This window comes from Cucumis melo, chromosome 10 (genome assembly GCF_025177605.1).
Source record: "Cucumis melo cultivar AY chromosome 10, USDA_Cmelo_AY_1.0, whole genome shotgun sequence".
NCBI classification, from domain to species: domain Eukaryota; kingdom Viridiplantae; phylum Streptophyta; class Magnoliopsida; order Cucurbitales; family Cucurbitaceae; genus Cucumis; species Cucumis melo.
The window spans coordinates 7,403,160-7,416,842 of record NC_066866.1 but is presented as its reverse complement, the minus strand read 5'-3'; positions in this window follow the sequence as shown (position 1 = coordinate 7,416,842).

Below are 13,683 nucleotides of genomic sequence, written 5' to 3'. Positions count from 1 at the left end.
TGAGTTAAATGAGTTGTGGGTAGATGGTATTCAAGCGTACGATAGTTTTTGTGCTTCTTTCTTCCAACTCCGTGCTACACTGTTGTGGAAAATAAATGATTTTCCAGCTTATGGTGATTTATCTGGTTAAAGGACAAAAGGTTATAATGCATGCCCTTTTTGGCTTTATGTCCCAAAACTCATAGATAGTAAATATAATCCATTAACCGTTATTAATAAAGTGTTTTATTATTATAATTTCAATAAGTGTTATTGATTATATTATTAGTTTTGTCTTAATAACCTTAAATCCAATAAACTAACATCCTAAGTTGTTTGATGAGTCTTGAACAATATGTAGAGATGTACAGGATCAATGTTCAAGATCAGCTTAAAAGGTCTATAGTATAGGGTTAAGGTTGGGTACCTTCTTCTGGTAACACTATGGATACAACTCACTTTCTAGTTTAATTTATTAGGCGTTATTTTGAATTCATTTAATGAGAATTATTTGATTTATGTGGGAATTGAAATTAATTAAATATTTGTTGGATGAATATTTAAATAATTAGATGTTTTGACATGTGGTGTTGTTGAGTTTTTGATTAAATGGTAGGTTAAGAGGATTAAGTAAAGTTGAGGATTTTTAGTGTTGTTGAAGTTGAATTTAATTAAATAATTATGAATGTTATTTAATTAAATTGTAGGTGGAAAGTTTGTTGGAGAATTAATAATTATATGTATATGTGGAAATATATATATAATTATTATGTTAAAGGAAAAGATAATTATATTTGTTGAAATATAATTATTTAAGGAAAAGATAATTTGATCTTAGAGAAAAGATATTTTTAAGGGAGAAAAAGAAAAAATAATTATATTTTGGGTAAATATAATTATCTATAAAAGAATATTTATTTTCGAGAAAGATAAATAATAATTAATTATTGTAGAAGATAATTAATTATTCTGCAGAAAGATAAATCTTGATTCTAGAGTGGAGTTGTTATGGTTGGGTTAAGATATAGGGTTTAGGGTTATATAATTCATGTTGGAAGTTATAAGTGATTTATTGGATAAGTGATTTATTGGAAAAGATTTGATTGATTAAATTAATTGAGGATTTAAGTTAATTTGAGATTTTGGAGGAAAAAGTTAGTTTTGGTGAAATTGGATTTAATTGAGTATATATATATATGGATATATATATTTAATTAATAATTTGGAAAAGTGAATTTAATTATATGATGAAATATAATTATATTTGTTTGGAAAAGAAGATAATCCATAAGGAGAGAGATAGTTGATTTGATTGGATGAAAATGATATCTATTTATTTAAAAAAGAGAATAATGGTTTAAATAAATATATATGTTTATTGTAGATTTTGGTGAGAGAAAAATAATAATAATAAAGAAGTATTATTATTATTAATAATGATTATAAATGCCTAAGATTTTGTGCATTTAAGACATTTATTTAGGAAAGATAATGAAAATAAAGATATATGTATATATTTGGTATTATATATATATATATATATATATATATATATATCCTAAAAGGAAAAGGAAATAATAATAATAAATATTATTGTTATTATTTGAGTTTATAAATAACATTGGAATGCTTAAGTTAGAAAGTAAAGGAAAATGAAAAAGGTTCTTGATCTTCTTCTCTAAGATAACCTTTTGCCGCCGTCATTTCACCAATTTCAGTTATAATTGGTCCCTTTGGGAAATCTTGAAAAATTGATGAATTTTCCCATAAAGATTTAGATAATTTTTCAACCTCTATTTGATCAAGTTTGGTAAGCCAAGGTAATTAAATTAATAATTTATTAATTTAATTTTGGATCTAATTGGAGTTTCTTTAAAGGTTCACTTGGTTAAATTTTTAGATTTAATCTTGGATTTTTCCTAATCAAGGTTAAATTGGTTTCAACCTTAAATTTTGGATAAGTTAAATTGAAAAATTTTAGATACTAGCCATTGGTAAATTTTATTAATTAAGTTATTGATTTTCCCTTATTGTTTAGAATCTACTTTAATTGGGAAATTACTGTCAGCAAAGAATTACTTTTGGACAATCTGAAGAAAAGAGATTATACTATTGGACCTTCGAACTAAATTTAAGAGACTGTATATATTTACGATTATGCATTGATGGTGGCTAAGACGCATAATGCGATGCTATAGATGATTATTGATATTATGTTAATGATGATGACTGATACTACGATTGACGATGATGACTGGTATGTTTATGATGTTTATGATACATGATATATTAATCACATGAATAAGGACGTTATGATTAATATTCAGGTCAGGTTATGATGTTTATGATGACGTTACATGCTTGGGATTGTGGTGTGTCTGTTAACTTTGTCTGTTAAGCTTTTTACCCCACCTGTATTGTGGTCCTATCTATGGGGTCACTCGCACGACTAGGGGTGTTCCTACGGGATCATTCGCACGATTTAGAGGTGTACCTACGAATCACATGCACAGTTAGGGGAAAGTTATATTGTGTATACGGGGTCACTCGCACGACTAAGGGTGTTTCGACGGGACCACTCGCACATTAGAGGTGTACCTACGTACTACATATATGTTTATCGAGTGTGTACGAGATCACTCGCACGACTAGGGGTGTTCTGATGGAACCACTCACACGATTAGGGGTGTACCTACGTATTACATATATGTTTATGCAGTGTGTACCTACAATCACTCGCACGATTAGGGGTGTTCCTTCGAGATCACTCGCATGATTTAGGGGTGTTCGTAAGGTCTCACTCACTCAGGTGTTCTCCATTGGACACACAACCTTATGATTATATTTCTAACGGAAAGTTAACAGATCATCTAGCAGGACTAGTAATGGGTCCCTTACTGAGCATATTTATATACTCACTCTTTCCTATGTTTAATATTTCAGGCTAAGGTAAAGAATTTAAGAAGCTGGCGAGCGTCAGCGAGGGATCCGTGGCATGCCATATGGGGACACAGTTCAGCTTCCGCACTCATTTATATGTCTTTCAGTATTTTTAAATTTTAACCATTTTACTTAAAGATTTTATTATATTTATTTATTTTAGTTATTTAAAATTGTTAGAACCCGCGGGTCACGTTTTTAAATTATTTTTGTTAATTTTGAAAATCTTATGTTCTTCGTGAACGTTTTGATATTAATTTTATAAAGATTTTAGTTATCCTCTTTTAAAAAAAAAGTGTTTTGATGTTTACCTTTTTAGTAATGACCTTAACTTAGTTTAAAAGTTCGGGTCGTTACATAAGTGTTCCCTTAAATGGGGTCTCTAGGACTTGAACAAAGGGTCCCACCCTTTTGATGGCACAAGAGGGGTTTTTGTTTAGTAGTTAGACCAGAAACAGGTTGTTCAGTAGAGAAGCAATGATATTTAAGCTCTAGAATAACCTAGGGTAAAACAGTAATAATTTGACCCAGCTGGTGTTATGAACACTTGTGAAGGACTAACTTACTGGTAATTGGTCTATATCCGTGGACAGAAAAATATATCTACAATGAGAAGAGTTCAGCTGTGAGTTTCGAAGTGGAGTGTACATACAATTAAAGAATATTGATTAATATGATTAATGAGTTTAGCCAATTAATCTCATGTCGTTGTAGCTTATGATCTGTAGATCCATTAGGGTTCCTTCCTAGCTCATAAAGGGTAATGAGATTTATTTATATTGGTTGTAATTTGAAATATTCAAATTTACTTTGGGAATTAATATAATATATTGGTGATACATTAGAATATAAAGTTTATATTTAAATTAGTCTTTAATATATGAATTTAATTTTGGATATGATTCAAAATTAATTTTCCAAAATTAATTTATGAGAGAATAAAATATTTGAATAAGTTCCATTATTAATTTAATGTGAATTAGATTCATACTAAAACTGTAGGTTAAAATTTAATGTGTATATGATACATATTAAAACTATAGGTTACAAGAAAAATTCATATTTGAATATGATTCAAATTTTTGATTAAATTAAATATAAGATATTTCATTTAAAAATTAATTAATTGAGAATTAATTAATAGTTTAGTTTAATTTGATTTAATTAAATTAATTAAATTAAAACTGTAGGTTATGCGACAGATATTCATTTAAATATGATTTAAATGAAAATATTAATTAAATACGATTTAATTAATTATTAAATTTAATTAATTAATTATTTTAATATATATTAATTTAATATTGATTTATTAAATTAATAGGGAACGTGAGTGATTTTTCCATGTTTCCATTTATTGTCTCAACTTCCTACTTATTCCGTCTGAAAAAGAGGAAATTTTTTGCGTAAAAAAATAGACGAACTGATTTATGAGTTCTGCGATTTTGAAGACTCTCCAATTCTCTCTAAAATTGTTTTTCTTTGTAAAGAAAAATTCCCTCCTTCCAATTTGGTTCCCACAAATCATCTCAATCAAGAGAATAAGAAAGTTTCCAAGTGGTGGTGCCCCAAATTGGTGTTTTGTAGATACAGAGACATGAACGATTGTAAGTTCCCTCTTCTTTGTTTTTCTCTGTAATTTTTCTTGAAAGCACGCTTAGCCATAGAAATTAATTTTATAATTATTTTGCCAATTTATTGGTATTTTTTACGTTCCAATTAAAATTGGGTTAAGGTCTCTGTAATTGTTTCGCTGTGCAAAGAGCTTTCATCCCTTCATGCCTAGTTTATAATGTTGTTACAAGCTCAATGGGACTGAAGAGAAAATTTTGTTATGTGGGACATCGTCGATATCTACCTCTAACAAATGCATGGCGTAAAAGTAAGCAACTACGAATATTTTATCTAGAGAAGTTATTATAAATAAATTGAATTCTATTTGTTTTCCAATGTTGAGCAAAGATCCTACAAGACGTGATATCAAACGAAAAAATGACAAATGAAAAATGGTGAGCACAATTGGAGTAAAAAAGTATTTATTTCAATATTCCTTGTTGGTAAAACCATAAACTACGTCATAAACTCGATGTGATGCATATTAAGAAAAATATTATGTGATAACTTGGTGGGTACGATATTGTACATCAATGGAAAGACTAAAGACACCATTAAAACTCATGAGGAAATCTAGCTAATTTGAAAATAAGAAAGGAGCTTCACATACAAGAGATTGGAAATAAACATGTAAAGCCTCATGATTTCTACACGTCAACTGCTGCTGAAAAAGTGGACTTTCGTACGCTCTTAAAGTCGATGAAGTTTCATGACGGTTTTGTATCCAACATATCTCGTTGTGTTAATTTGCAGGAAGGCAAAATAAATAGTTTAAAAAGCTATGATTGTTAGGTTTTTTTTACAACGACTTCTCCCAATCGGCATTCAACCTTATGTACGTAAGGACATTTCTACTACTGGATCGAAATTGTCTGATTTCTTCCATACTCTATGTAAAAAAAAACTTAATTTGATCATAAAAAACTAGACAAAATGCAAAATGATATAGTCCTCATCTTATGTAAGTTGGAAAAGATCTTCCCACCTACTTTTTTTGACGTGATGGTTCATTTAGCTATCCATTTGTCGTGGAAAGCAAGAATTGTTGGACCTGTTGGATATAGTTGGATGTATCCAATCGAAAGGTATACGAGTTCTTTGTTACTATTACTTTTATGATAAAGGGTTCCAACACATGTAATTTGGTTCATGTTGTCTTAGGAGTTTGTGAAATTTGAAGCAATATGTTAGAAACAAAGCTCGACCAGAGGGTTCAATCAAAAGCTTATATGTCATAATTGAATCTTTGAACCTTCTTTCTATATGTTTATATGCTATTGAAACAAGGTTTAATAGAAGGGAATGAAATAATGATAACATTGATGATGAGAAGATCAACATTTGTGGTCTATCAATTTTCTCTCAACACATAAGATGGTTTGGTGGTGCTCTATTTCGACAACTAACCCTTGATGAGTTAGAGAAATCACATTGGTATATTCTAAACAATTGTGATGAATTAGAACCTTATCTCCAATATCTATCGCTTTGCATGCTTATATTCATTTTTAATATTTTAAATATGACTAAAAAGTTACACGAACTTACAAAACCTATAAAGTTTATAAGAATCCTTGAGTCGAGTAGGATATGGTGATTTGCATAAGAGACAAGAATTAAAATTCCATACTTGGAAAACAAAGGTATGTCTTTTGTTGTGGTCGTATCTTGCGTTATACAATATTTTTATTACATTTAAGCATTTTCTTTGTGATAAGGCCCAAAGGTTGCATTGTGATAAATCCATATCCGATGATTTATATGCCCTTGCTTGTGGTCTTCATAATTGTGCTCACTCTTGTAGTGGGTATATAGCAAATGGAGTTCGATTTGACATTAAAAATCACGATAGTCGTTGGATAACTCATAACAGTGGAGTAATGGTGCCGGGTGAGGATGAAAGCAGTTGCGTTTTTTAGGTTTGAATGGTATTTCGAGGAAGAATAAAATTAACATAGTTGATGGTTTTATAAAAAAATACGCATACCTTCCATCCTTGTAAGTCAAGCAGCACAAGTCTTTTACTGATATGATTACAAACTTGGTCAAGATTGGAAAATAGTTCAACAAATTCAACCAAGATATGTGTGGGATATTCCAGAAATAGAAAGTAATGAAATAGAAGTAACATCAGATGAAACCATATCCACATGTTATCCTCGAGTTGAACATAACCTCGATACAAACTTTTAATAGAGAAGATTTTGAACCTATGATAATTGGAGACTAAGAAGACTTTACTGCACAATGTAATGAAGAAACTGTTGGAATTTATGTCCTAAAACTCATAGTTTGTAATTATATTATATTCAATAAAGTCGTTATTAAGAAATTGAATACTATAATCTTAAATCCAATAAACTAAGATCCCAAGGCTATTTTGAGTAAACTTGAACTTTATGTAGAGACATAAATATGGATTAAGTTCAAGTAAATAGCCTAAATAGTCTTTAGTATATAAATAAAGGTTGGACGCCTTATTCAGAGATACTATGGATGCGGCCCGCTTTGTAGTTAATACAAATGGTGTAATCTTGAATCATTCATGTAAGACATGAAAGTGGGGGCATCCTATGTAAAAGGTTTACGTAAGACAAAACCATGAGATAGTCACTTTTACGTTATAATGTCATTTACTATTTAAAACTAACTATCTCGATTACTGATGACCTAGGTAACTTAATCTTAATCATGAGCTAACTCATTAGCGTTGGCCCAATAAGCCTTCCATTTATGGGGTAAGATCGGGTTGATAGTTGGGAACATAAGGTGCAAGACAAAATTCACTCTTACTCGCTTTAGGGTTAGTAGGTAGGTTGTTCCCTTCAATTTACAGGTTTGATCTTAAACCAATTGTTCAATAGTGGATCAGTGGGACTTAAGGACCAAAATGTAACCTCGGGGGTAAAACGATATTTTGACCCAGCCGAATTTATGAACAGCCTATGAAGGATTAACTTACTGATCATGGTTATATCAAATGGACACAAATATATCTATAGTGAGGGCATTGCAACTACGAGACTTTAATGGAATGAACCGTTAGTTAACGAATGTTGATTAACTCAGTATAAAAGAGTTTAGTCCGTTAATCTCGAATCGTTGGTGTAACGACCCAACTCCTTATACTGAGCCGAAGTCATTACTAAATGTAAATAACATAATTAAAGTTATAAAGTTTGGCTAAAATGAATAAAACCTCAAAATTTTATTTATTTTAAAGTCCAATTAGGGTAATGTGCAAAATGTAAACAAATATTAAAACCCTACTCGGGTCCTATCTACTTTTAAAGAAACGAATTAGTAAATAAAGAAAATAAAAACTCAAGTACTAAAAGTTTAAACGAGGTGTAAAGCGGAAGCAGAAATCCATACGGCTCGCCATGGTCACTTCTGGTCGCCCGCCAGCTTGCCCTTGCCCTTACCCCTGCCTCTACCTGAAAATGTGACATGGAAAGAGTGAGTATAAAATACTCAGTAAGGGACCCACTACTAGTCCCACTAGGTGCCTGTTAACTTCCTATTAGAGTCCTGAAAATGGTACCCAATAACTGGCACGTTCCCGAACACGTGCAACATGCGCTCCCGTAGGAACGAAAATCTGGTCTTCGGTGTCCCAAGGGAGCACCTAGAATATACTTGTCTATAGCGAACTCGGAGGAAACACTACGACAATCGGGTTGCGAGGATCCCGTCGTATCACTCGAATCATATCTATATTCATGCTAGACTGGCGGTCTCGTCGGACTACGCAGTCCTAAATAGGTGGTGATCCCGAAGGACACCCATGCAGGTATGACTCTAATAGGCTAAGCTAACAGGTAACCTAACCGTAGCATACATATACATAACATCATCATGTAACCATATCAGTCTAATCATCATATCACATTTCATCACAATATCCAAACATAAGGCCATAACCAGCCGTCATCACATTAAACCATGCTATCATATCAAATCACGTCATCAGTCACATCATGCCCTCATTAATTAACATATCACTAGGCAGTCTAGTCCTCAAGTGTATAACTAGGAATGCATGTGGTCTCATGATTCTAGTCGTAGAGCTAGTAGTAGAAATCTCTTACCTGGAGATTTGCTCAATGAGTCCTAACAGCAATAAAGTGCGCTTTCCAAGCAGCTATATCTTAAATGTTTAATAACGAAAATTTTCATAACTTGAACATTAAACGACCAAGGACTCAAGGATTTAGTTGGAATAACTTACTCGTGGTCGGGCTTAAAAGGAGGGGGTTCTTACTGGAGGAGTCTTTCACACTACAATCCAATTGGTCCAAGCTACCTTTGTGAGAGAGATAAAATCAGTTTAATCCAAATAAATTATTTAGGTTCAAAAATCTTAAGTCCTTGCTTGGTATGCCAAAACCCCATTTAACTTACCAAAATAGGTGCAAGGGACCGAAACAGACTGACGGCTCAAGGACAGGCAAATCGGCTAGGCTAGAAAGGTAGGAATCGACTCGGCTTGGAAGCAGGATTCAGCTTGGCTTGCGGCAGGAGAGGACGCAGCTCGGCTGGGAATCGGCTCGCAGAGAAGGGCGCGGGCCCGAGCGCACGTGGGCGCGGCTTGCGGGTGCACGCGGCGCGGCTTGCACGCGGGTGCGGCTTGACGCTCGGGTCGGGTGGTGGCGCGGAGCGACTGAATGCGTGGGTCGAGTTCTGAGTCGAAGGCGCGGCGTCTCTGTTCGGGTCGGGAACGCGGATCGGCTGCGGTCGCGGGTGGCGGCGCTTCGCTCGGGACTACTTGGCTAGGGGTGATGCGACGCTGCTCGGAAGTGCGACGGGAGCTGCGGCGACCGGCGAACTTCAAAAATATTATTTAATGCAATATAATATTATAGAGAAATCAATTGTAAGAGATATTTACAGAAGATTGAACAAAGATAAAACTCTCCTTGGCTCATAAGATGTGTGGGAGATCGTAGAAAATGAATACGTCGAACTAGAGAATGATGGTGGTGCTTCGCAAACTAAAAGTGATACTTTGAGAGATTCAAGAAAGAGAGGCAAGACTCTTTATCTAATCTTTCAAAGATTAGATGACGATGCATTTGAGAAAGTCTTAGAAACAAAAACGACAAAACCAGCATGGGAGAACCTTCAAACATTATACAATGGAGCGGATCCGTATAAAAAGAAAACAAAAGGCGCGTCTTCAAACTCTAAGAGCTAAGTTCGAAACTTTTGCATATGAAGGAAGGGAAAGTCCATGATGTTAGACTATTTTTCTAAAGTGTTAACTGTCACCAATAAAAAAAAATTGATGATATTAAAAACATTTGAAAGATTAGATAAAAGAGTCTAGTGAGTGAGGTTTTTCATCAACACAATTAATAAATATACTTTCGCCATAACACGTTACAAGTTCTTTTCGCAATACCCACGTGATATAAATAAATAAGTGTTTAAATAGAAACGAGTTCAAATCAAATCCTTTCAATGCACTAGACAATTTACACGTTGAAATCTCTTTCACAAATATTTATAAATCATATAGAAACCATTTTCTTGCAAATCATATTGCAAAATAATTTTAGAGCAAATAGATAGTAAATGATTCGGTGCTTCATTTCATTACAAATTCTCTTCTCTCTTTGAATCTTAATTCTGCTTTCAGCAATTTTACTGTTAATTTTAATTTATTAAACATAAATATATTATTTAAAGGGACATTTGCACCTATGGAAAATATAATATAACAATCATACAGTAATTAAAAGTGAATTAGATAGTAATCAAATGGTTATCTCAGTATTTTGTTCTTATGGTTAAGCTTCTTACGATCATCCTTTATAGTGGCAATGGGATGATCGACAATAGATTACAAAAATGGATGGTAATAAAAAGCTACTTGGTAATTGGAAAAAAAATGTAAGGAAATCAAATGATAATCATAATGCAATTAAAAAATTCTTACCAAATTGACCAAAATAATAATAATAATAATAATTGCATGACAATATGATGAAAAATAGAAACTACTTAATAATATAATTGACAAAAGTTGGAAGATAATTAATGAGATGATTATCATATTCTACTTAGTAACTATTAAAAAAAATGTAAGTTCATTAGATAACAATCAGATGATAAATGGATATCATTAACAATCAAATAACCATAAAATATCAAATAGCAATAAGACAGAAATCAGACAACAATCAAATAGCAGTAGATATAATTGATAATTAGTGGTAATTGGATGATAATGAGACGATAACCAAATGTAATTCAACATTAATTATGAGGGCATTTTGATCATTTGACAGTTTCAATTAATTAGGCTAGATTTGTTAATTTGTCATTTCTGAAAATTTTAAAATAATGTTTGGGTTGGGCTTAATTTTGATTTTATAGTGCAGGTGCCTCTATGTTCTATACAAGTAAAATGGATGCAATGTTAAATCCAAAAGAAGAACACCACGGCTTTTATCAAGAAAAATTGAATCAAACTCTCATTTCTCTAGCTAATGGAAAATTTTGCGAATTACCTTGAACTCTAAAAACGTTTTTGACCACTACCAACAATGGGTAATTTGATTTGAGGTTGTTTGAGTTGTGGTTTGTGGTTGAAAGTGGTTAATCAGTCAAGAAGCGAATCAACCCTGCCATACAAGGGGTTTCTGTCATATCTCTTCTCATTGGGTGTGTTGCTACAACTTGTAAAACTAAACATTGTCGTTGTTCGCTTCCACTTGTGGATGTTGTCTTGTGGGTGTCACTAAAGAGAACAGACCCTATTGTATTCGATTGTCCATTTACTATGTTACTCATGAAAGCTGAAGGTCGGAGATGGAAAATTGATGAAAACAAATTCGAAGGGGGATTCCATGCACAAATTCAAAGGAGAGGAATAAATTTTGTATCAGGCGCTGAAGAAAGCAAACTCGACGGGGGACTGAATGCACGACACAAGGGAGAGGAAAATAAGAGAAAAGAAATGGAAATTAAGGCTTTCCAAAAATACAAGTAAAAATTGAATTAAGGCGAGATGGAAGATTAAGATGCATGGGAAAAAAAATCAATAAATTAAGACGTAAGTGTGCGAAATTCAGTGAACTTTTTCTTAGCGGAAAAATTTTAAATTGGAACTTTGGTAACATTTATGTTTTTTTTTGTTTCCTGTTTCATGTTTCTTGTTTCATGTTTCCTGTTTCCTCTTTTTTTAAAACAAAGAAGAGGAACATGTTTGATAACTGTTTCTATTTTTTGTTTTTGAAAAAAGAAAAAGAAAAAGAAGATGTGTTTGGTAATTATTTCTTGTTTAATAGTTTTTTTGATTGCTCATCTTCAAGATTTATTTTTATTTCACTAATTTTATTTTATTCACATGTAATTCAATTAAACATTAAATAAAAATTTATGTCCTGCATTAAACATAAAAATGAACATGATCAAAAGTACTTTATTTATTATTTCTTGTTTAATAGTTTGTTTGTTGCGTGTATGAAAACAGGTGCCTAAAGGTTAGGACAAGCTATTTGAATCTGTAATTTCTGAGCAAACTGGGAAGACAATTGTCAGGTCAAGCAAAGCATCGGTTCGTAATGGAAGTTGCCAGTGGATTGACACTTTATCAGATTCCATTTGGGTTTCACAAGATAAAGATTCTAAGGACTTTGAGGATTGTAATTTCAAGCTTGTTGCAGCCATGGTACTGTTGTTTGAGCTTTATGAGTAAACCATGTTTATAAGAAATTATTCCTCTTGCTTGGCCTATGTTGTTTCCATTACTATCCTTTGTTTAACTATAGTTGTACTCTGTAATTTGGCTTTTTACATCTTTGACATTGATTTATTGCAAAGATAGGGAACTGATTATGATAGCCACTAAGTCTAATTTACACTTAATTTCCAATCACAGGGTCAGCAAGATCTAATATTCTTGGAGAGACTGTGGTCAACATGACAAATGTCACAGATTCCAAATCTTCATCTGCAATCTCACTTCCACCGAAGGTAATAATTTTTATTTAGAGGTATTTGACTTGTTTCAAGTCTATAATTTTGATTATTGTACTGTTTCTGGACTTTTGCTTTCATATGGAAAACATCAATTTTATATCAGCTGAATCTGAACATAATATAAATATTTTCTTGATGATGGTTTTGAAAAAAGAGTGCAGAGAATGAAAATATAATTTTTCAAGAAAAAATTAGGCAGAAAAGATGAGATATTTTGAGCTGAAAAAACAATGGCAAAGTTCAAGATGTGGTACTTGCTCCAGGAAAGATTGTGCCAAAGCGGATTCATCTGTCGAAGTAGCTTCAAATTATGAGTTAAATAGTGGTTTGGAGGAGTATAGATTCAACGATTCTCATGAGGTGTGCTTGCAGAATTATTTCCTCTTTCTCTTTTTACTATATTATGATATGATGGCATAATGTTGTTTTTGTAGTTAATAGTGTCCATGCTTCCTTTGGATTTGAGTCCCTTTGTTTTTAGCCTTCTTTGCATTTCAATGGATATGAGGTTAAACTTGTTGGTAATAGATTATATGATTCTGGTGTACTGAAGGTGAATTGTGAAATGAATTGTATTTCGTCGTTTTTTCAATAAATGGTTGATATTGCACAATATAAAAAGATTTTTGCTCAAGTCATATGGTGAAAAACATGAAACCCACAAGATCAATGTTTCTGCTTCTAAACTTCACAAAATTCCATTTTATGAAAATATATTTAATTTTCTTTTCATGTTATCCAGAGTTACTCAAAACTTGATGAAGTTGAAGAGGCACGACCACTCCTGGGAATAAGTGCAACACGGCAAAAAACCTAACATATGTGGAATTAGATGATAGTTGTCCGACAACAAATCCTATAAGTACTACATGTTTGTAGGTTGTCGTGAATACTTTTTAATGTGGAAACTACTATAGTACATCTATAACAGGAACATCCTTTAGAGAGATGAACTGTGAATACTTGCTAAAATAAAAATGTGGTTAGGGTGACACTATTATCATAAGTGTAAGATAATTGGAAATTGGAGACCTTTATTGTTTTTACAGGCTATTCTGATTCAATTGTCAAAATTATTGTATGTTGTCTTGATACTTCATATTCTATTATGTGCAAGAGAGCGACATTGATACTTCAACCATCACAATTTTAAAGTAGTTT